General features: G+C 36.9%; 1 protein-coding gene across 7 annotated transcripts in view; it reads right to left on the bottom strand.

Moving 5' to 3' along the window:
• The window catches only part of ROBO2 (roundabout guidance receptor 2), a 1,778,513-nt gene that overhangs the window by 743,109 nt on the left and 1,009,211 nt on the right, over positions 1 to 26,193 (bottom strand). The window lies entirely within an intron of this gene.

Consider the following 26,193-nt stretch of genomic DNA (forward strand, 5'->3'; position numbering starts at 1 on the left):
GATGTAGATATTATGAATTAGATTTCATGTGTATGTGTATTAAAGTTTTTGCTACTTATACATATTATTTATAAATTATATGTGTCATCTTAAGAATAAGTCTTTTAAAATGATAAATTAATCCTCATTTTAGATGGATTTATTGAATCACACCTGTTGCCACTGTTCGTCTTAATTTTGAGATGTCTTATGCTATTGAATTGTGTTAAATCTGTACTACGATTATAAAGGCAATTCAAAATGTAAAATAGCACTTTATAAATAAAGCCTTTAATACATAAAATAAACCTTTATGGAAGTGTTTTATCTGATGAAATTTAATAATTTCAATTAAATAATAAAGTGCACCAAAGGAATCATCAAGATGTAACATCTGCTATTGTCAGTTCCATGGAGGAGAACGTCCCTTATGAGAAACGATGCTCACATTTCCACTCAGACCCCTTAGTGACCAAGTAGCAATCTTACCATCAGGAATGTGTTGACATGAAAATATACTTTAGAAAACCAGGTAAACTAACAACAAAGGTATAACAACTACACTGGAAAATTGTACAAACAACAAATCAGTTATGAATAGATTTTGTTGTTGATCATTAATTGTTCAATTAACTGTACATAAATATATAACAACATGCTATCAATATTGGATATATACATTGGACAGCCAAATGAAGGAAAGTTTCCATGTAATTATTCATCAATTTACTCAATAACATATAAACTGCATATTTGATACCCAGCTCTAAAAAATTTCAAAAAAAAATTGGGGGCCACTCTGTCCTGGATAAATTTCAGTTTTAATAAAGTAAACAGAACATACATTCACTAAAGGAAAGATGTACATTGATGAGGCCAATTCGATCTTTAGGACCCTCTAGTTTTAACTGAGGTACTTTTTTTCTCCTAGTGCTTGTCACTTTAGAATCATGTCATGTAGGTTGACTTACGGTGTCTGCACTTTATATGAACATCTGCATCAGAGCAAAATGTGATTTTTCAATGTGTTTGGTATTGATGTCAATATCTTACCCTCTGTTTTGCCTTTTTCAAGATGAGCCTCCTGTGTCTTACACATTTTCATGGATAGAATTTCCAGGCCTCATAAAAATTATCCCCAAAATGCACTGGGGTACTCCAAAGTTTTACAAAACTGCTGAAACTCTCTTTAATATAAGTTAAAGCCAGCATTTTTTGGTGAAAGCAGCTGTTTCCTGATGTTGTTATGCAGTTCCACAAGAATATAATTAGCATTTTAAATGCGAATCTAAATTTCAATCCTGTTTCAACTACTGATAGATCCATCATAAATGTGAAGTGAAAATGAAAACTGCTTGACATAGTTTTATGTACAATAGGCAAACTCAGTGCTCCTATATTGGACCCTTGGTCCGTATTCTTAGACCCTTCTATGAGTAAAATATTTGAAAGGACTCTAGAGGTAGAGTGCTTAGTTACCACATACAGTGCTGACAACTGTCCCCACAGTGGAATAAGCCCTAAATGTGAATTAGCTCTCCACTGCCTCCCATCAGTGATACAGTATTCACAGAGAGAGTGGCAAGATTTAATTCCTGCATATTTTGAAATTTGGGGCTTAAAAATACTATTTTTAAAGTACTGAGAAATTTCCTAAAAGTTTAAAAATTCTCCTAACTGTCCTCAAGTATTCATTATCAAAATCAATGGGCTCAATTATTAGAAAAATTGTAATGGCAATAGTTCTTATCTAGTGAGGATATGATAAACTCCCAGTCACCAATATTGTCAGACTAAGAAAATTATATCAAGTGAGTTACATAAGGTCATAATTTTAGCATTTTAATTTTAGCTCTTGTACGTGGTAAGATTCTAATACTAACTTTATTAACTGAACCAGACATTCTGATTTAATAGCATTTAAATATGTGAAGGTGCATGATCATCTGTATCACATATTCACCCAACAGCATTTATTTGAAATAAAATATATCCCAATTTATTATTATTTGTCTTGCTAATATTTGTATATTCTTTGCATTAAATGCAGGATTTAATCAGTCAAGACATCCTCACAACTCCAATAAAGAAAAAGTTCTAAAGTTAAAAAAGTCAAGATCATCAAATGAAGAGCTCAAAGACTGAGGCTACTTTTACTATTTTGAATGAAAAGATAATGTGTTCAGTTTTGCAGGTAGTTACAGTGGTTTAATTCCTTATGCCTAAGAACTGAGTTAACATTAAAAGACATATTAGAATTCTCTAAATAGAACTGTTTGCTCTCATTCTCAGATATTGATAGTATATATAATATGTACACGAATAATAGATAATAATAGGCTCATATGTAGGTGAAAGGTCAGGAGTGGGCTTTTCTTTCTGCCAGAGGCGAAGGAGACACTGAACTCTCAAATATGCCAAATTGGCAGGAACACTGCAAGCAAAGCACTGAGCTCCCGGGCTGGGTCAGGACTCCAGAGGCCTCTCACATGCACTTGTGATGGATTAGAAGGCAAGTCAGGCTGTCCAGGGAGCGAAAGGGAAGGGTCCTATTACTTTCCAAGGGAAAAGATCAAATACGCAAGCAGTGCAGTTCTGCCAGCGTAAGAAATACAAAGGACAATCTTGGGAGAATTAGAGCTGCCAAAAGGAAATTTCCTAAAAAATGTCTTATTCTAAATTAGAAAATAATCACCTAATTAGAGTGAATGAAAACCCTTCCTACAAGGAACAGGAAAGCTTTTCTGTCTTATCATCACGTTCCCAGTTATTTTAGCTGTTTCAGTTCAACATTGCACACCTCCAAGAACTTAAATATTGCACACCTCCAAGAACTTAAACATTGCACACCTCCAAGAACTTAAACATTGCACACCTCCAAGAACTTAAATATTGCTTACTTAAACATTGCATACCTACCACCCTCCAAGAACTTACTTAAACATTGCATACCTCCAAGAACTTACTTAAACATTGCACACCTTCAAGAACTTAAATATTGCACACCTCCAAGAACTTAAATATTGCACACCTCCAAGAACTTAAACATTGCACACCTCCAAGAACTTACTTAAACATTGCACACCTCCAAGAACTTAAATATTGCACACCTCCAAGAACTTAAACATTGCACACCTCCAAGAACTTAAATATTGCACACCTCCAAGAACTTAAATATTGCACACCTCCAAGAACTTAAATATTGCACACCTCCAAGAACTTAAATATTGCACACCTCCAAGAACTTAAATATTGCACACCTCCAAGAACTTAGCTTTGCTAGTTACGAGTCCAAAGGAAAGTGAGATTTCCTTTTCTGAAGGTGTCTACTACTGTTTACAAAGCTATTTTTAAAACACTATTCTTATATGAATGGTACGTGGTTCTAATCATATAGACTTCACACAATAATCACTAAAGAAATTATAAAGCACTGTGCTACAAATATGCTATGATAAAGAATAATGAATATATAATTTAATTTTAATAATTATAAATATAATATTTATTTATGACAGCAAACATACAATGTTCTGGCCTCTGTGTGAACTATCACAAATTTTATTTATTTAAAAATTTATAATGATTTGGATACAGCGTATTTCAAGTAGGGAAAATGTCAGTAGGTATTTTGCATACTACCAGTCAGTACACACTCATTTTGCCGGAGGGAGTTGTTTGATACATTTATATGCTTTCCTTTTAAAGCTAAATGATTTAGAGTAAATACATTAGAGAAAACTGATCACCCCGATACTTCAACAAGAGAATGTCAGAAAGAAGAGGAAGACAAAAGAGGATGAAAAGAAGGAAACAGAGAAAGAAAAAGAGGAAAAACTAATCCTTCCAGTCTGGAATATCTCAATTCGAAGTTAAAAATTTACTTTTTGATTTTAAGGTTTTAATTATTACTGACATGCACAATGTTAAAAGAGTTAATAGAAACAATTCTCTAATATATTTTCTGAAAGGAAAAAACCCAAACTATGTTACTTAAAAGAAAATAATCTTGGTTTTTCCATACAAGTACAATTCCATTTGTTTCTGGTTGAATTGAAAAATTGGATTTCTTTGAGTTAATACAGTGGAATTAAGTCAAAACCATCACATGATTCAGAAAAAAAGTGAGTAAACATGTTTTCTCCAGGAACTTTGTCCATGGTATACACAGGAAATACATTTTCATGTTTCTGAGCAAGATTAAAATTGGCCGGAAAAACTTTTACTTAGGAAGCAATTGAGATGCCTACAACTACTGAAATGAGAACTATGATAACTTACTGACTGCTTCAGCACAGGTCATAAAATATTTCATTGTCAGATATCGTTTTGATATGACAATACTACCAATGACAGGCAAAGCGCAGCCAGCAGGTTGTTTTTCAAAGACACCGTGCTTCATGCCTTAATGGAAAGAAAATTACATAATCACAATTAGAAATTGTTTTACCTACAAAAAGTATCAACACAATGTCATTCTTACATATTTTGACATAACAATTTAAGAGAGTAAAACATACTAAATCAAAGACTTCTAAGACTTAAACAGGTCATATCTGTTTTAGAAGGCAACAATAATCTGATCTACAGCAATACCAACATGATTGACAATTCAGTTATCATATTTTGATCCACAGGGATGACATTTTAAAATGCCAAAATATATACAAAATCATATGCAAAAACCTAATGGAATCCAAAATGCATTGAAATAACAAGTTGGAATGCAAGTAGTGGTAATAGGTTTACTGAAGCAGGAAAAAAGATTTTTTTCCCTCCCACAGATAATGAGCAGTACTATCTAAATAACAAAGTACAGACCAAGACTTCAAAACAGTGTATCGCTACTCAAGGGAATTCTTTATTAATCTCTACTGTTGAGAGAGCAAACTTTTCCATATAAGTTAGGCAAAATCAGTTATCAATTTACAGGCTTCTTATATCAGGGATAATTATTCACTTCTTGTTTATAAAAATAAAAGACAAATATCATATGTTCTCACTCATATGTGGGAGCTAAAAAGTTGATCTTATACAGGTAAAGAGCAGAATGATGGATGCTAGAGGCTGAGAAGGGTGGGTCGGTGGGAGGAGGGTATAAAGAATGGGAGGTTAATGGGTATAAACATAGTGTTAGATAAAAGCTATAAGTTCCATCATTCCACAGCAGAGTAATTATGCTCAACAATAATGTATCGTGTATTTCAAAGTAATTAGAAGAGAGGACTTGAATTGTTCCTAACACATAAAAATTATAGATATTCAAATTCATGGATACCTTAAACACCCAGACTTGATCATTACACATTTTATGCATGAAAATATCACATGTAACCCATATCTATGTAATATGTTATAGATCAATAAAAAAGAGAAAATAAAAATGAACTAATTGAAATTATTTCAGAAGGAAATAATCACTGTGTTCAATTGGACATTATTTTGATTTTGAAGCAGTCATCTTTTTCATCACCAAGCTTATTCCTAGCCATCCAGCTCTTCCCTAATGATCTAAAAATGAGTTAAGTGAATTCAGCTGGTCCGGTTCTGCATTTTTCTTACAATGTACTGCGTGTGCGTGTGTGTGTGTTCACTTGAAAAGTTCTAAATTTGTTTTTTTTCTTGTTTTATCCCTCATTCTTGCTGTCATCTTATTGAATAGTTCTGAATTTGAATGCGTGTGTGTGTGTGTGTGTGTGTGTGTGGCCCAAAGGGAAGAGATGATGATAACATTGCAAAAATAACTCACAGGATAATGCTTATCATATATTTTGAAGAGACAGCCAACATTTTTCATTAATTGATAAAGGTAGCAATTATTCTAGGCTATGGAATGGAATCCAGGGTTCCAATTGGAGGAGAGGGTTTTAGGCAAAACACAGAATAGCTGTTTATCTTTTGAGGCAGGAGGTTGGACACATCAGCAAGTAGAGAAGAAGGTAGGCTGGAGAGATGTCGAACCGATGAGAACTGTGCTTAGTTGCTTGTATGTCCTCAATGAATTAACAAGCAAAATAACCAACTTGGAGAAAGAACTGGAAAGGATATCTTATAGGTTACAGGAGGATAGAGAAGGCGTGAAATATTCATCTTGGGAAGAGAGAAAGTGAATTGGCTAGAGAAGTGAAAGAGTTCCTGTTTCTATTGGAGATCACTGGTTATGAATCTAAGAAGAATCAAGCAAGTTTGGTAGTGTGATTTTCTCCAACTATTTTTGGTAGATATGTAGCGAAGATGAGAGAGACAGGACAAAGTACAGGAGGTTATATTTGAGGGAGTGATCATTATGTTGGACCAGGGAAATCAGTCAGGCAAAAAGAGACCTGAAAATAGCGGGGAAGTTTCCATAAATTGGAAATCCAAAAGAGTTGGAATTGTTGTTGGCATCTGGGCACTGGATGGGCTGAAGGTGGGAAATAATGTCTAAGAGTGGAACGCTTGATTTTGAGATTATGGTAATGGCTATGGGCTGAGTAGATGAGAGGTCGAAACTGGTGTCAAAGAGTCCAACACTATGATGCTATCCTATTTGTGGATATCAAAATCAGAGATTTAAGACAGAGTCATAAACGTTCCTGGCGAAGCTGCCTAGGCAGTTCTGTGTGCAATTGGCACACCTCCCTTGTGTGACCTCCATACAGTCCCTGGGAGACGGAACCAGTGAGGGAAACAGAATTCTGCATGCTCCTGCAAGACACTTCTTATCTTCCCATTCTTTAAAAAATATGCCAGTATTTGCAGTGTTATTGCCACCGTTTTCCTGAAAATCCTTTAGGTCTAATCCCATCAACGTCCCATATTCCTGTCACCTCTATTCCCACGAGAAGTTGAACTCCCAGGTCACCTCCTACACAGAGGTTTTCACCACTGTGTGCACATTTGCTCAATTGGTCTAATCTGCCACCTCTTCTGACCCCCAGGCCCTTCCTCTGCACTTTCTGGAACTCGCACCGCTTTACACCAAAATTCTCCAGGGTAGTTACTTTCTTCTCTAAATGTCACAAAACTAAAATTGCTATTTCTATTTAGGCTACTACTTCCACTGATACCCTGTTAGGTGGAGAAAATTTTTTCTCCTATAACTGTCTTCCTTGAGCTCAAGGCAATTTAGACGGTCTCCTCCTTTTCAGGAAGATCCAGACCATTATTTCTCCATCCTCCTTAAATTCATGTTAGTTATCTGAAGCTTAGACCATTAGATTCAATCACCTACTTACAGTTCTTGTTTTTGTTATCCATTGGACTTTCTGTCGTTCCCTTTTGTGTCTTGAAATATTGTCAACTGGAGCTCGCTTGAACACTCTCTCTTTCCCTCCAACACCACACCTGTCATAATACTCGAATTTCAATGTCCACATCAACTCAGGAAAAGATGGAAAAACCAATAGATCCATGACCATAAACAATGCTGGAAAAGTAATCGTAAATCTCCTAAGAGATATTAGGATCTGATGGTTTTGCATAGATTTTTATTAAAAATCAAAAATAATAATTTTAAAGTTATTGGCCAGGTGAGGTGGCTCACGCCTGTAATCCCAGCACTTTGGGAGGCCAAGGCGGGCGGATCACGAGGTCAGGAGATCGAGACCATCCTGGCTAACACAGTGAAACTCCTTCTCTACTAAAAATACAAAAAAATTAGCAGGGTCTGGTGGCGGGCACCTGTAGTCCCAGCTACTTGGGAGGCTGAGACAGGAGAATGGTGTGAACCCGGGAGGCAGAGCTTGCAGTGAGCCGAGATCGTGCCACTGCACTCCAGCCTGGGTGACAAAGAGAGACTCCTTCTCAAAAAATAAATAAATAAATAAATAAATAAATAAATAAATAAATATAAAATGTAAGTTATTTAAATTGTTCAACAGCCTAGAAAAATATAGAAATTCATCCAATTTGTTCTATAAAATAGCATATTCTTAATATCCAAACTGGATAATATTAGCACAAAGAAAAAACTATTGTTCAATCTAAATTATGAGCATATTTGCAAACTTCTAAACAAAATACTGGTAAGTAAAATATAGAAATATTTAAAAATCAATCATGAGAAATATAAAGATAGTTAGATATTAAGAACTACATATATTAAATCCCATCAATTATATTAATGAACAAAAAGCAAAACAATAAATCATGAGATTTTGAAGCTGAAAAAGCATTTGACAACATTCAAAACCCAATCCTAACTTTAAAATTGCTTAGCAAGCTCAGAAAAGAAATATTTGTCTTGATTTCACAAATAACATATACCAGAAACCTTCAACAAACATCATTCTTAATGGTGATATATTAGAAAAATTACCACTAAGGTGAGAAATGAGATAAGGATACCTACTACCACCAACATATTCAGAGCGACAGGCAAGAAGAAGAAATAAGAGCAGCAAACAGTAGAAAGGCAGCCACAAAATTGTCATTATTTAAAGACAGTGTCTGCTAAGATAACACAAAATATTTAATAAAAATGTATTAAAGTATTGTTACTAGTTGGAGTATCCAGTAAGTGGCAAAGTTACAAACTCAATATAGAAAAAGTAATATGTGATAGATAAAATATGGTAGAAAAATTATTTAATTAACCATAGCAATATCTATTTACCTATCTAATCTACTAATACTGCACACACACACGCGCGCGCGCACACACACACACACACACACACACACACACACAAGAAGTCATCCCAAGAAAATTGGAAATGGCTGTGGCTATTCTGGGACAGACAGCTATTGAGAAGAGATATTTGGGGTAGAGGGAGAACACTCTTGATATTGCCACTTTGAAACGACTTATGCTTAGTGGTGGTTTTCACCTGGTCTTAGGTAATGAAGTATACTCGTGAATGATGCAGATGCTTGAAACAGATGAACTGGGCTCTAATGTTCACTGTGTAATTTACTAAAGATGTTTGTTGATTTCATTCTTCTTAGCCTCAATTTCCTATTCTCAGTAAATGAAGGCTAATCATAATATCTACATTTATCGTACTGTTAGAATTAAATGGCATATGATATGTAAATTTCTTAGTTTAATGCCTGGCACTTGATAATAGCTCCATAACCCACCATCATATTTCCAGTCCAAAGTCTGTTCCAAACCAGAATGATGTGTGAAAATACCAAACAGATGATGATAGTGTCTGGCTCAGAATCCTGAAACGACTTCTCATTACATGCAGAGTAAAAGCAAAGTGCTTACAATGGCACAAACGGCCCTTTACTACTTGGTTCGAAGTTGCTTCCCTTCTCTACATTGCTCTCACTTCTCTCACTTCTCTCTCAGGCCCCTTGCATAGCCCATTTCCTCCACTCTGAGAACTCTGCACTAAGCTTGTTATAATATGTCACCTCTTTCATCCCTTTGCTTAAATGTCATCTTTTTCTAGAGAATCTTCCTGACCACTCTAAAATTGAGGAAAAAAACAAAAAACAAATACAACCCAACCAGCCTTTCCCCAAGCACTCTCTATTCCCATTATCTTATAAAATTATCACTATGTAATAGCTAGTATATTTTACATAAACATCTGTTACCATCCTCCCTAGCAAAGTGTAATCCACACAGGCGATTTTAATGGTTTTCTTCCATCTTTTTTTGCAGAACCTGGAACACTGCCGGGCACACAGTATATATTCAGTAAATATTTGTTACATGACCGTATTATTATTACAATGTTATCACTATTAAATGGAGCTATTGAATTTATTTGCATGTGTTGAAATACTAACTTTAAATATTAAAAGTCTTTACCATGTTTATCAGCGTGTTCTTTTGGTTATTTTATCATTTTATTTCCCTTAATTCCTAAAACAGGAATCATCTCTAATCTGTGATTTTGCTAATATCCCAGGTAAATTTTCTTCAGACATTTCTTGACACCCATTTCTTATAAGATTTTATACCTTAACAAGTTACAAATATTTGTTGTGGGAAGTCAGGGACCCCAAACGGAGGGACCGTCTGAAGCCACAGCAGAAGAACATAAATTGTGAAGATTTCATGGACATTTATTAGTTCCCCAAATTAATACTTTTGTAATTTCTTACACCTGTCTTTACTGCAATCTCTGAACATAAATTGTGAAGATTTCATGGACACTTATCACTTCCCCAGTCAATTCCCTTGTGATTTCCCATACCTGTCCTTACTTTCATCTCTTAATCCCATCATCTTCATAAACTGAGGTGGATGTATGCCACCTTAGGACCCTGTGATGATTGCGTTAACTGCACAAATTGTTTGTAGAGCATGTGTGTTTGAACAATATGAAAACTGGACACCTTGACAAAGGAACAGGATAACAGCAATATTCAGGGGACAAGGGAGACGGCCTTGGACTCTGATTGCCAGTGAGCCAGAGGGAAAAGAGCCATATTTCTCTTCTTTCAAAAGCAAATAGGAGAAATATCGCTGAATTCTTTTTTTCTCAGCAAGGAACATCCCTGAGAAAGAGAATGCGCCCTGAGGGTAGGTCTATAGCCGGCCCCTTAAGGTGACCGCCTTTTAAGGTTGAAGCCAAAGGGATGAAATAAGCCCTGGTCTCCTGTAGTGCTCCCAGGCTTACTAGGATGAGGAAATTCCTGCCTAATAAATTTCGGTCAGACCGGTTGTCTATTCTCAAACCCTGTCTCCTGATAAGGTGTTATCAATGACAATGCGTGCCCAAAACTCATTACCAATTTTAATTTTGCCCTGTCCTGTGGTCCTGTGATCTCGCCCTGCCTCCACTGGCTTTGTGATATTTTATTACCTTGTGAAGCCTGTGATCTCTGTGACCCACACCCTATTCCTGCACTCCTTCCCCTTTTGAAAATCCCTAATAAAAACTTGCTGGTTTTACAGCTCAGGGAGCATCACGGATCCTGCCGACGTGTGATGTCTCCCCCGGACACCCAGCTTTAAAATTTCTTGTGCTCTTTCCCTTTATTTCTCAGACCAGCCAAGACACTTAGGGAAATAGAAAAGAACCCACGTTGAATATCGGGGGTGGGGATTCCCCTGATAATATTCTTGTAAAAATAATGCCTATACTTTGAATCTCTTTTTTATGAGCTACTTTGAGAATAAAACGCCAAGACTTAGAAACCAGCCTTTGTGCCTACACGAAGCCAGGGAGTCAGTCTCATCTCAGTGATCCGTTTGGCGAGGTGAAGGGTTTCTCTCTGTCACTGTAAATATGAATCCAATTCTCAACAACTGCCATCAGGCAAGACCTGGCAGCACAGCTACCATTTGGAGAAGCTCACAGGAAGTTGTGTAGGCCTGGCTCCAACACAGGAGCCACTGCGGTGTGTCCATCATGTGAAGAATGAATAAAAATGATGAAGAACTTGCCCAACATTCTGACCAAACAATCTGTCAGCTTTTGAGAGAGATTACAAGCTCCAGGAAAAATTGGCTTTAGTGTTAAAGGTCATTATTCCTTACCAGATAATATTTTCTGGAGGAAACACAACCCAGAGAGGTCGCACAGAGATTAGAGGATTTAAACATTACCTACACGTGAACATTCACACTAGAAACGGAGCCAATAAATCAGCTTCCTTAACTCTTGCTAGTACTGATTAAAACTTGGAGCCGAAAGTCTTCCAGTGGCCTGAGATAATCCGAGGCATTTTTAAAGAGTGATGTATAGATGGTGATTCATCAATGGTAAAGACTAGGATGTCATATGTAAACACAACCTAGATAACACAATTCTTCCTATATATTGCCTCAGTGGTAATTCTGATGGAGTACACATACTGATGTGATTGAAATTGTTATAAAACTTTAATTCCTATTCATATTTATTTTATTTGATTTTCATGCCCATTATGGGTACAATATGGGCAAGAATAAATCGATTCTTATTTATATTAAGCAAGTTGGAAAAATAAGTAGTAAGCCTGGGCCTGCTGGTGTTCACCATCAATACGTAACTAGATTTTTGTTTGTTTGTTTGGAGCACAGTCTGGTTCTGTCACCCAGGCTGGAGTGCAGTGGCATGATTTCGGCTCACTGCAGCCTCTGTATTCCAGGTTCCAGCAATTCTCATGCCTCAGCCTCCTGAGTAGCTGTGATTACAGGCGTGTACCACTAAACCTGGCTAATTTTGATATTTTTGGTGGAGATGGGGTTTCACCACATTAGCCAGGCTGGTCACCAACTCCCAGCCTCAAGTCATCCACCCATCCCAGCCTCCCAAAGTGCTGGGATTACAGGTGTGAGCCACTGTGCCTGGCTCAATACTTAACTAGATTCATTTAAAATATTTCTGTTTGGATTGTACTATCCATTATCAGTGTTATTCTAACTTAATTTGAATGTAGGTAAAGTCAGAAAAATATTTTGAATTCCCTAAAATTAGATGATTAAAAATCTACAGTTGCAGAAGTTTAGAGATGGTTACATATTAGGACTCCCAAGCTCAGGGTTCGCTTTAATCCTCAGGTAATAAATTATTCCTCAAACCTCTCTCTGGATACAACCTTATGAGTACAAAAATCAAGAGTGGGGATATAAGAAGACTCTTGACCTGAGATTAGTGCTCAGTATGGCTTCCTGAGGTTTGAAAAATAAATGTATACCATAGCAAGTGCACACTTGATTTCACCTATAATGTAATTGCAGGTGAATATTGGAGCTGGGATCCAGATTTGGTTGTCAGAGAATCTCAGAAAATATTTTTGAGAGAACTGCATTTAGCAGGACATTTTTCATAACAGCAATACCAGGAATCTCTATTTAATAAGAGGATAGGGATGGCAGTGGGTAAAGACCAGCCCGCTCCTGCCCTTCCCCACATTACAACCCCTTGTCAGCCAGCACACAACCTCCTTTATGCACCCACCACTGCACCTTACAACTCAGTTAATGATCCTCTGAAAAAGGATTTAACCTCTTTCCCTCTGTTTGTGCTTTATTTTATTATTTATTTTACATTATTTACTACCTAGGAGTTAGAACAAGTGGGCACAGGAGTTTAATGCCCTTAACAGTTGAGAAAACAGAGAATCAATAAAATCAGGTGATTTGCCTAAAATGACATGGCTAATTTTGGGACTAGAATCTAGTTCAGCGCTTTTCTCATCACGTCATTCCAAAAAAAAAAAAAAAAAATGCTTCCTGAAGCGAAGGCAGAGCAATCTCACTAGTAATCAAAACGCAAATAACAAAATAAAATAAAACACAAAAAGGCCTATCTTTCCTTTTAAACTGATACTTTTGAAAGAAACACACTGCTTTAAATCTGTCAATAAATATAAGTGGTTGTTGCATAAGAAAACCTTAGAACACCTTTAGAAACCTATCTAAGTTATGCCCAATGAAAACTTTCTATGATGTTTCTGCTGTGTCCAAGGTAGTGGCTACTAGCCACATGGGGCTACTGAGCACTTTGAATGTGGCTAATGTGCCCAAAGATTGAAATGTTTAATTATAGTGGACTGACATTTAAGTTGCCACATGTGGCTAGTGGCCACCATATCAAACAGCTCAGACTTAGTGTTCTCCTTCCTCTCTAGTCTCATCGCTCACCACACCCTCACCCATCACTTTAGGACCTGACCATACTGAATGCAGTTCTGTGAATGTAACTGTGCCCTCCTGATTTCTAGTCATCCTGTTAGTATTACTCCCAAATTCCTCACTTCCCTTTCCCTTGCCAACTGCTATTCGCTTTTCAAGTTTTAATTACATTATGCTTTCCCTGAGAAAGTTTTGCTGATCTTCCACCCGTCCGTAAACAGCATCTGCCGGACGTGCAAAGAAGGAAAACCGACATTCCCTCCTTCTGAAGCAGTCAGAGGACTTGGCTCCAGGTTCCAGACCACGAACCGTAACTCAGAAGCTGGGCTTACTGATCTTTATTGTGTTTGCAACCAGAAAGCGTTTTTGTTTGTTTTTTTTAAGTTAAAAGGCTGAAGTCTGCACACATTTACTCCTTAAATCTCCACAGAAACAGTTTTGAAGAACTGTGTGTCCTTGCTTTTGCAAAGCTTTAACGAAGTTATCTGTAATCCAAAGGGTCTATCATTTTTTTTTGCTTGTTTTGGAATTGGTTATTCTCCTAGCTATAAAAGGTGTAGAATCTCAAGAAACAGGTTATGTGCTAATTCTTTATTAGGAGGTGCTCTCCCAAGGAAGTCAGAACCAGAGTAAAGAGACAGAGGGAGAGCAAAACCATGGAGGTGCATTACCAAACTGCCAGCTCTGCATCAAGCACAACGTTAGCGTCTTCAAAAGGCGGCACGAACTACTACTGTATCTCAGTCTATCTTGGGGGAAGGAAAAAATAATTCAGCCGGGCGCGGTGGCTCAGGCCTGTAATCCCAGCACTTTGGGAGGCCGAGGCGGGCGGATCACGAGGTCAGGAGATGGAGACCATCCCGGCTAACACGGTGAAACCCCGTCTCTACTAAAAATACAAAAAACGAGCCGGGCGTGGTGGCGGCGCCTGTGATCCCAGCTCCTCGGGAGGCTGAGGCAGGAGAATGGCGGGAACCCGGGGGGCGGAGCTTGCAGGGAGCCAAGATGGCGCCGCTCACTCCAGCCTGGGCCGCAGAGCCAGACTCCGTCTCAAAAATAAATAAATAAATAAATAAATAATAAAAAAAAATAATTCATCGGTCATTTCCCATTTCCATTGTGACAGGTTTGCTTCATAGGCCATGAACCTGCCCTCCCCCGCTCCTCACCTGACCAACACTCACTTTCAGGTTGCACATAAGGCAGCCCTGATGTGTCCCAATTGCACCTCTTGTCTCAGGAACAAGAGGAAAACATGAAGGAGGCAGGAAAAATGTGCCATGTGAGCACGAAGAAAGACGTAATCATTCAAAATCAGTGCTTGCCAGATCTGGAATGAGATAAGCATTCAAGGGCCCCAGGGAGAGATCCTGCTGAGAGGTTCTTAGACAGCACTAAGAGGTATCTGATCTAGTTCCTAAGTACCAACCACTTCATTTTGCCTTTTCTGATTTTAGCACTCAAGGGTGGTTTGCATTCATGCTCTCATTTGAACTCTACTTTTGTGATGGGTTATTTATGGGCAATGTATGTACATGTGTGTGAACATTTTTAGCTAATACAACCTCCTGGAATAGTTTGAGTAGGAATCATGGGCTCACTTAATTCTATCATTAATAAGTTATGATGAAATGTATAACAGCCTTATTTTTGTACAGCTTGATATTTGAAATCTTATAAAACCAGATCAATCCTTTTGATGTTTGTTTGATAAACATGATTTCTGTCAACCTGACGTGGCTTTTGCATTTTGCATCGGACAAAATTGCACATATCCTCAAAGTTTAATTCAAAAGTCAACTTTTCTCTATAAAGATTATACTGTATTGCATAATTGAATTTTATTCAAATTTATGCTTCTAGTCACTTTGTAAGGAAAAACTTGAGGACAGTAAAATTACCCTCGAAAATAATCACCATCTTGGAACACTGTTACATATATATGGCTTGCTTATATAAACCTACATAAAATCCTGTAGGTATTGGCTAGTCAGTATTTTTCTCGTGGCTCAAGTCTCAAGAAAGCCTTAAATCATTCAGACTTCCCTTCTATCATTTTTGCTTTTGACCTTTTCAGCTGATTTGCATCCATTGTTTATTTAATTGAGTCGAATCAGGTATGTGATTCAACTTTCCTGACCCAGACCTTCTCAAAAAGATTAACCATCTCTTCTCTGTGTCTTCATTTCAGCCTCTTTAAGTTACTGGCAGGAGATTTATATTTATCATTTCTATTTGGGGAGATGTGAAAGTGCGGCATCCCTCACAGCTGTCTCCTATTTGGATATAATATTGTCTCCTCTTAGACAAGCATTAACATCAGAATTAAAAATTCCAATGCATTAACATCAAAATTAATAAAATTTAATTAAAAAGATTAAAATATAATCTAATAGGAAAGTATTAGGAAAAGTAACATAAAATATTGAAACAGCTCTAGGCTTCTAGTAATTTACTAAATAAAAATTTGTTTCCTTGATTTGATCTTTTAGTTGCTAACAACTCTGTTGCTAGATTGCAAAGCTGAGAACTGAGCCAAAGGTGGTTAGAGTCCTAGGGGACGTTTGCCTGGTGAATTCCGATGTGACATACCAGCTGGCCTCTGTGCAAGGTTTCTCTGCAGCCGTAACAGTAATGCATTTGCTTCTCTACAGTACCATTTCCCCAACTAGAAAGTGAGTTTTATGAGAACAGGGACTGTCTCTTATTTATCTTTGTATCTCTGATGTGTGGTGCACCTTACAGAATAATAGATCTTTAATAAAGGTTTGGACAGAAATGACAATTCTTATGCATACTTCCACATAAAATATTAACAATTTATATGATCTTCTCAAAATATATGCTATTCCATTAAATTTCATTAACTGAAAATAAGGATGATTTCTACTTATTTTGTATTTGTAACTGTGACATTATAAAACAGAATTATGCCAAATTTAAACTTAATTCTTATTAAGATGCTTTTCATCTATCAAAAAAGCAAATGAAGATATGCTACTTAGATGATTCGTAATAATACTTATGCTTATTCTAAGCAAGACGAGATCATTACACCCCCTAGTGTGCTCATCCAGAGGACTGATACATGTTTATTAATTATTATGAATACGCTATATATAACAAAGGACAAAATATAAATGGTTATTGAAACCAGCTGGAGTCTACTTCTAGAATTGAATTCTGTTCACTGCATCGCACCATAGCATGAATATAGCTTCAACTTGAATAATTAAATTGAAGACTCTCTTAAGCAAAACTCTGTCATGATATATTGAAAGATAATATTGTTGAACAACAAGTTCCAGCACAAATTCTGCAGTTAATCGTTTTACCAATTTTAGGAAACCATTGCATTGACAGTAGCTATGCCTTAGATACCAAAATTTAATTAGGCAATCTTGTATCGGACACCAGATAAAGTAAATGAATAGTTAGCAACCTTAGATCATACAGCATGAAATAAATCACAGTACAAGACTTCCTCCATTTGCTGTCTTCCACAGTGTGATACTAAATTGGTTTGAGATAAATGGTTTCCATCATATGCTTCTGTTGAGGAGAAAAACCAGAAAATGACATCATTAATATACCGAAGTCACCTCATTATTCAGAAAGATTAGAATAAAGAACCCAGATAACAAGTCTGTAGATTGTTTTTTTTAGCATATTATAGGGCTTTGCTAATGACTACAAAGTTTAGGATCATTTCTATTAATCACAACATTTGAACATGATAGGAGTGTTAAATAATTAAGAATATGTTTCAATGAGATTTAAAGATTTTTTTACATGCTTATGATGTAAAAGTCTACTTTTTCAGGCTCTTAAAGTAGACTTTTATGTTGTGGACTTTTAAAAGAATATACAAGAATTTTCCAAGGAGGATTTTAGTTCAGCCATTTATATCTTATGTATATGTACATAGAGTGCATAATACATGTGGGGGTTTTTTAGTAATTAAATTTCCTGATAAATAGTTATAACATGTCAGATAAATGCTTTATAAAATCAGAGCAACTCTAAAATAGGTTATCTCATGGGTGATGATGGTATTTTTGTTTGGGATCATGTAAGCAAAAGAGGCCATTCTCCTTCCTGTAGGCAGAACTCCAGGTTAACATCCTTTTACAGATACAAGTGATGCTAACATACACAAAACAAACTGATAATGGAAACAAATTATGGAGACTGTGAATCCAAACCCATTTGAAATGTCATGTTTAAGAGTTATTCACCTTCAAAATTATCATTCAGAGATGGAGTAGCTTAAAGCTTCTATGCAAGAGTTGAGTTTCCAGTATAATAAAATTTTAGTTTCCTAGTACAAATGTACAAGAATAAATTTCGTGGATGGTAAGAAAAATTTAACAATGAACAAATACAATAATAAATGTGAAAAATAAATATAAGTAACATTTTCCCAGTAAGATTTTGATAGATTTTTAAATCACATAACCTTACTGTAAATTTACATTATAACTGTATGTTTTGCTAATTTTATTTTTTGTTACTTGGGGGTATTTTTTGTTTAGTATGCTAAGAAATACAGGTAATACACGCTGAAAGTGCTAAAGACACGAATGCTATTTTTACTTAAAAAGCGTTTTAAAAAGCTATTTTGATACCCTGACAGTATTTGTAATATACGGCTGGGATGGGGGAGTGGCTTACTCCTGAGAGAGGAGTGATGACATTACACGTTCAAATGTGCTAAATGTGAACTTAATGTTAATAGGTGAAACCGAGAAAGATAAACTCAGCTGTGGGACACGTGAAATAATTCTGATTTTGAATGTGACACTAAGAGATTGCCAGATACTTGTTTCACCTCTGCGAGAATTTGTACTGTGGAAACATTGGATTTCACATGTTGAAACATGGATTTTAACTAACAACCACAGCAACAACTAACCCAAACCTACAACCGCCAAATCAAAACAAAACGAAACAAATATCACCCAGACATACACACACAAAACCAATCTACCACCCAACGAATACCCTGGTGATCCTGCTGAGTTCAGCCAAACAGTAATTACAAGGGCAGGCCTGGAAGCCGCCAGACGGAATGAGGTTTGATCCCAGCATCAGGCCTGGCCTCTGCACATTCTGCCATATCAAGGCCATAATCACAGGGCCCCATTTAGATGCCACGTCTGGGTCAAAAGACATATTCAGAGATCTAAATAAGCATTTTGAGTAGGAGAAAACTGTTGACCTATGAACTTCTTTATTTGCATGTTGATTCTTATGCAACATGTAATTTATTCTAAAAGACATATTTTGTATTCCAAGAATAAATTTGCAGCAGAAATATGTCCTTATGTTGATATTATTCTAATTATTCCAAGAGTTTGTATTTTTTAAATGTTTGAAAATGGCATTAGAAAGTGAGTAGTCCAACAATGCAATGTAGCAGATGAAGTCCAGAAAAACAAAAGTCTCATTTAGGTTAAGTCTATTGCAGCCATACTTTTTCTAAGTTTAAAATTCAAGAAACAGTGTATTTCTAAGGGCCCTGCACACTTTCAAATTCAGTCACTCTAAACATCTTTATATATACTTTAGATTTCAGACTCTAAGACATAGAAATACATTTACATTCTTTGATTTTAATATCCTAGAGAACAAGTATCATTAGATGTGTCAGAGATTAGTGTCTTGAGTTTTAAGGATTAGCTCTTGTTTAATTCTCCACACTCTGATCCAATTTAATAATAGAGAAAGAGATACAGGGCACTGTGGTTAATTGTAGAAAATGATTGCCGGTGACTATTTTCTGGGTCTGGGAAGCTATCTGAAAGATCAAACAGTACCCAAAACTAGGTACAGTGTATTGTAATTAAGCATCACAGCTAATGGCCCTCGAACAAAACTCGGCTGGAAGAAACAGTGATTAGAGACACCTGCAGGTTAATAATTAGAAGCATCTGAGCACAGAAGCAATTAATATAGGAAAACTCTCCCAGGAGAGAAAAGGCTGAATAATAAACAAAATAAGATTCATTCCAAATTCCTATCTTAAAATAGTCTGTGTTAATAAAGTATCACAAAGTCCAAACTTTTAAGAATGCTTACAATGCCTATCAGTTTGTTCTGTGGCATATTCTTTTAAATTCACCGTACTCATAAATATCTTCCACTAGTGTAATCAAGAATGAATGTTTTACTCCATTTATCAAATGACTATTACACCATTTGGGGCTGTTAGGGATCACATATGAGAACATAAGTTGTGTTTTGCTACAGGCAACACAAAGACCACCACCATTAAAATCATGTCTACATTCCTGGAAGTTTTAAAAAGGCCTCCAAAAAATTCAAATTTTTAAGTTAAAAATCATACTAACATGTCTAATGAACTAGTTATACATGAAAATGTTTTATATTTAAAGTGTGAAACCACTTTGGTCTTCATATAGAAACATTTACACCATTTCAGGACAGCATGCTTTTTTATATTCAATAAATACTTTTGCCTACACACTGAAATGTGTTCAGCCAGCATACATTTCTTTATTGGTGCTGATCATCTTTTAATCTTTATTTTAAATGTATGTACATGCATTTCTTGTTTCAAAATTTTTTCTGGTTTAGCCATCTTAAACACATAATATTCAATTAGGTCCCACTGTTCATTTTCAGTTCCAAGCTGATTATGAAAGTAGATGTTTTGAGGGTATGTAGCAAAGGCTAATGTATTCCTAGGCAAAATGGAAAAATGATAAACCGGGAAAAAGGGAGACATTAAAGGACATTAAAGGACTGTTCTGGCCATGTGACCTAATCATTAAAAAACACTTCGAGGGGAAACATTTCAAACATTACAGAAATAAGGATTCATGAATTATGTATAATCATAAAGGCCCTTGGAAAACATGTAAAACCCAAGCCCTAAATCATGACTCTGAGAACTACTTCTATTATTTTTCTTCGTCTTATAATGAATAATTTGCATCAGAAACCCAATGCATTTATATCCTACAGCAAAATTTACTCAGTCAAATATGAAAGACGTCTTCTTACATTCCCAATATATTTTTGCTTTTACCTTCTTATCATCTTTTGTTCATCAGGACAGATAATAAACAGTTTGGAACACAATGGTTTTCATTTCAGATAACTATAATCCAAGCTGACTACGAATAAACATTGTAGACAGTACTGGCACAATATATATTAGTTCAGGATTATTATCATACAGTCATCATGACTAAGGACTCTGGATACAACCTATAGCAGATTTGCTCTATGACTGTATCCCTAGCTTCTTGATGGTGTGTGTTTGCTTTGATCTTCTGGACTTGAAATAACCGCAGAGGCCTCTTCAGATGTATTCTGCTTGTTGGCAGTTTTACTTTATAGTTATGTTGGTAGATTGATGTGTAAATTTGAATCAAATTTTCTTCTTCATATTATGTTTTCAGAGGAAGAGAGCTCATTTCTTGGGATTGCTTTTTCCCACCATCACCTATTCTCTAGCACCTTGATAATGGAGATGATAATTCATGTACCTCTCCCAGGAGCTTGTTAGAAATGCGGATTCTTAGACACACCCCCCACACCCTGAGCTGGAAAATCTACATTAACCAGATTCTCAGGCGATCCAAATGCACATTAAAGTTTGAGAACTGCTGAACATACTTATCTGAAAGTGAATACATGATTTTTCTCTTCTCCCCTTCACATTTCCTTTGACTGTGCTTTCAATACAAAAGGGTCAATTAAATATGACATGAAAACTCAGTACAGCAATGAAAGTTGACATAAAAGTAGAATTAGGAAAATCACCTGATGGATCTTTTTGCTGAATAAATCATCTGGGTTTCTCTGCTTGAAATTTACATTTAAAATGAATTAACTTCAAATTTAAGAACATTATTAAATCATTCCCTCTACATATTTCTATTAGTCAAGTTGAATATGTTAATTATTTTTCTTTTTTAATATTAGAAACTTTAGCCGTATTATTTCTTTCTGTCAATACCTGAGAAGGAAAGTGGAGCATGAAACAGATCATCAAGAGATTAAAATGAATATTAACCCTGTTTGTTTTGCATTATGAAAATGCAGTTTAGGATTTTTGATGGTTATCTTGTAAGCCACTAGCCTTGTTTCGCTTACAGCTCTAATGTGTAAGGTGTCTCTGGGTGTCGGAATAAACACCATTGCTGTGCTGAATGAACAACTAGGCTACTTCTTCCTCCAACCATAAAAACCGTGTTCTCCCTATTGAACAAACAAGAAAAGAAAACAGGGCTAGTTGGCACAGATGTACTTGGTAATCTGGGCACACAATTTTCATGTTGGTCTTAGGTCAGAGTTTCTTATCCAGTGTGACACTGTGGCAATGTTCTGGATGTTTTTGAATATAAAACAATGATGAGATCATAGTTCATTTATTTTATACTTATTTATGTGGGAAATGTTCAAAAGAATTCTGAATTCTTTTTATTTTAAGGCAGTTACATTCTATTAGAACCAAAATAATAAATGTTAGTGAAAGAAGTATTGATAAGGAAGGAAGAACAGATAAAGGTCCCTGTGTCGTTTTTTTGGGCATCTTTATTTCATTTAACATCAGCTGCTTAGGAGTCTTTCCAAAAAGACACCCCAAGTATTAAAAATACGTTAACGATGATCAGCCAGAGCTAAAACATTTCTTCCACTCACTTCTCTATCCATTTTTTATAAGGTTTTTTTTGAAGACGTCATGCATTAAGGAAACTTTTTTTTAACTCAAATTGCTCAGTGCATCATAGGGTGGAATGCTATGGACTGAATTGTACTCCGACACCAAATTCATACGTTCAAGTTCTAACCCCTAATACCACCGCATGTGAAGATAGGGCTTTTAGAAGGTAATTAAAGGTTGGAAGGTCATATGGGTGAGGCCCTAATCCGATAGGTCTGGTGGCCCTATAAGAAGAGGAAGAGAGAAAGATGAAATCTCCATGTCTCCTTCCTTCTCTCCCTTCTTCCCCCCCTTGCCCTCTCCTTTCCTCCTTTCCTTTTTCTTCTTCCTCTCTCTCTCTGCACTTGGGAAGGCCAAGTGAACAAACAGCAGGAAGGTAACTGTGTGCAAGCCAGAGAGCCCTAACCACAACTCAACCATTCTGGCACCCTGATGTTGAGCTTCCAGCCTCCAGCACTGTGAGCAAACACATTGCTGTTTAAGCCACCCAGTCTATGGTAATCTGCTATGGCAGCTGGAGCCAACTCAGACAGCAGGTTATTTATACGATAGCAGGTCATATATATAGACTATCTACTGTGTGCCATAGAACTTTCAAAGATACAAAGTAGAACAGAGTGGTCAAAACCAAAACAAACATGTCATCATTTACTACATACTAGAAGTAAAAAGCCCCTTAAGACTTGTGTATCAACTACTGGGTTTCTATTTATCATGTTTCTCATAAACCTCCCTCCCCTAAACTCATAGTTCTAAAACATTTGTTTTTATCCTCCTTTGGCAGCTCAGTATTCCAAAAATTCCGCAACCTTAGAGCACAGAATACTAAATTAATTAGGCTTGGATTTTGGCCTAACAGCATCATATTCTGAAAGAAAACACACTTAGGTGTGTACTGTTTGCGTATGATTAAGATCATCATCTTTTGACCAGAACCAGAGTACTTCTAGGAAAAACCTTAAGCTAATATTAAAAACTGGTCTGTGCAGAGAAATGTTATAATGACATTTCTTTAGTGTTACTGCTGTTAGAAGCCTTAACTTTCAAACATTAATAAAATGATACTATTTTATATGACATGTTCATGTACGAAGCATTTGTGTACTTTTAATCTTGGAAAATTTTTTTTCTTTACTCTTATGGAAAATGTAAAATATCCTTTTACCTAGGACTTGTAAAATATATATGTGTATGTATATATATTTTTTCTAAATTTGAGTGTCTTAAAAATGATAGTATCCTCCAGGAATTCATTATCATTCTAGAATATCAGAAAGCAAATCTCTGTACTTTGATTATGGCAGAACAATAGTTCTTAATGAAAGTACTAACACTTTCTAATTGCAGTGAAATAGCAAATTTTTGTGAATTTTTCTTCTTGCATGCAATTATTCTGGATAGGGTCTTATTTTGTTAAACACTTGTGCATTAGTTATTGCAATAGTATATAAACCTTGTATTTCTATATAAATTCTCACAATAAGCCTTTAAGATACTTTTTTTTTCTTTTTTTTTTTTTTTGAGGCAGAGTCTCATTCTGTTGTCCAGGCTGGAGTGCAGTGGCATGATCTCGGCTCACTGCAGCCTCTGCCTCCCAGGTTCAAGTGATTCTCCTGCCTCAGCCTCCCAAGTAGTTGGGATTAAAGGTATGCACCACCATGCCTGGCTAATTTTTGTATTTTTAGTAGAGACCGGGTTTTATCATGTTAGCCAGGCTGGTTTTAAACTGATGACCTCAGGTGATCTGTCTGCCTCAGCCTCATGAAGTGCTGGGATTACAGGCATGAGCCACCATGCCCACCCTTAAGATACTCTTTATATAAGTCAAAGCAACTACAAAGAAGAGTTATATATGACCTCTTATGTGTCTAATAATTGGAACAGGTACACTTGGTAACTGAGCGTATTTTCATAAAACTTCCATTACTCTTAGTGTCTGCAATGATATGGTCAAAATGTTTTCCTGTGATAAGTTAATACTTGAACGGCAAAACCGTGGAGGAAGAGATTCTTCTCAAATTCACGCTTCTTATGTCCAGTTTGGTGTTTGGTTCAATACTAGGTACAGTGTACACAATAATGGCACCCAAAAGATGTCCGTAGCCTAATCCCCCACGGTTGTGACTATGTCGCCTTGGCATGACAAAAGGACTTTGCATATATGATTAAGTTAAAAATCTTGAGATGGGGGGATTATGCTGTAATTTCTTGTGGGCCCAGTGTAATCATAGGGTCTTTATAAGGAGGCAAGGCTAGGTGTGGTAGCTGACGCCTGTAATTCTGGCACTTTAGGAGGCCAAAGCAGGCAGATCACCTAAGGTCAGGAGTTCAAGACCAGCCTGGTCAACATGGTGGTAACCCATCTCTACTAAAAAGATAAAAATTAGCCAGATGTGGTAGCACGCGCCTGTAATCCCAGCTACTTGGGAGGTGGAGGTGGAGAATCACTTGAATCTGGGAAGCGGAGGTTGCACTGAGCAGAGATGGCACCACTGCATTCCAGTCCAGTTAACAGAGTGAGACTCTGTATCAAAAAAAAAAAAAAAATCAAAAAAAAAAAAAAAAAAAAGATGGAGGCAAAAGGGTCTGCATCCAAAAAGGAAGTATGATAGAGGTCAGAGTAAAGTGGCCATCAGCCAAAGGAAGCAGGTGACCTCTGGAGGCTGGAAAAGGCAAGTTATAGATCCCCTCAGGATCTCCAAGAGGAATGCCACTTTGTTGACACCATAAAGCCCATTTGGTACTTCTGACCTCCAGAACTCTCAGATGATAAATTATATTGTCTTAAAACACTAAGTTGGTGACAATTTGTTATAGCAGCCATAGGAATCTAATACACTATGCACAGCAATTGTCTTAGACCCTTTGTGCTGCTATAGCAAAACACCTCAGACTGGTAATTGACAAAGAACAGAAACGTATTTCTCACAGTTCTGGGGCTGGGAAGCCCAAGATGAAGGCACTGGCACATTTGGTTTTCTGGTGAGCGCTGCTGTCTCCAAGACTGGTGCCCAGTGGCTGCATCCTCCTGAAGTGGGGAATGCTATATCCTCACGTGGCAGAAGGGATGGAAGGGGTGAAGAGGGTTGAACACTGCATGAAGCCTCTTTTTTTTTTTTTATTTTTTGAGACGGAGTCTGGCTCCGTGGCCCAGGCTGGAGTGGGCGGCGCCATCTTGGCTCCCTGCAAGCTCCGCCCCCCGGGTTCCCGCCATTCTCCTGCCTCAGCCTCCCGAGGAGCTGGGACCACAGGCGCCGCCACCACGCCCGGCTAGTTTTTGTATTTTTAGTAGAGACGGGGTTTCACCGTGTTAGCCAGGATGGTCTCGATCTCCTGACCTCGTGATCTACCCGCCTCGGCCTCCCAAAGTGCTGGGATTACAGGCTGAGCCACCACGCCCGGCCGAAGCCTCTTTTATAAGGGCCTTAATCCCATTTATGAGGGAGGAGCCATCATGGCCTCATCACTTCTTCAAGGCCCCACGTCTTTTGGCCATTAGTTTCATTCAACACATCAGTTTTGGAGGGGACACCTGCAAACCATAATGGCAAGGAAAAGGTTCTCATGTTAAAACATTGAACCATAAAATCACAGACAGAATGAATTCTGTTACATATGTCATATCTCAACCATGTGTTCCCACTGGGTCAGGTGGTCTGTGTTCCTGTCTAGGTTCTGTCACTGATTAACTGTGTCACCTGAGGAAGTCACTTGGCCTGTCTGGGTCAGGCACCCTCTTTTTGCATCAACTGTGAAGAAATTAAATGATCATCTCTCAAATTTTCTTTACTAATTCCATGCCCCTTTAAGGCTTTTCATTTCATCTTCTATATTTGAATTTAATTTTAGTTGCTTAATTTAAGGAACTATAGGTACGTTTAAAATGCTCTTTCGACTGACAATCATTTCCTCCTCACCCTTGAGTCTTTGATACGAACTTCTGTGCCGAGCTCTGGTAGAAGTGCAGGCATCACGGCCCCTCTGCTGGCTGGAGAATCAGAATCTAAGT

The sequence above is a fragment of the Macaca thibetana genome, chromosome 2 (genome assembly GCF_024542745.1).
Source record: "Macaca thibetana thibetana isolate TM-01 chromosome 2, ASM2454274v1, whole genome shotgun sequence".
Lineage (NCBI taxonomy): Eukaryota > Metazoa > Chordata > Mammalia > Primates > Cercopithecidae > Macaca > Macaca thibetana.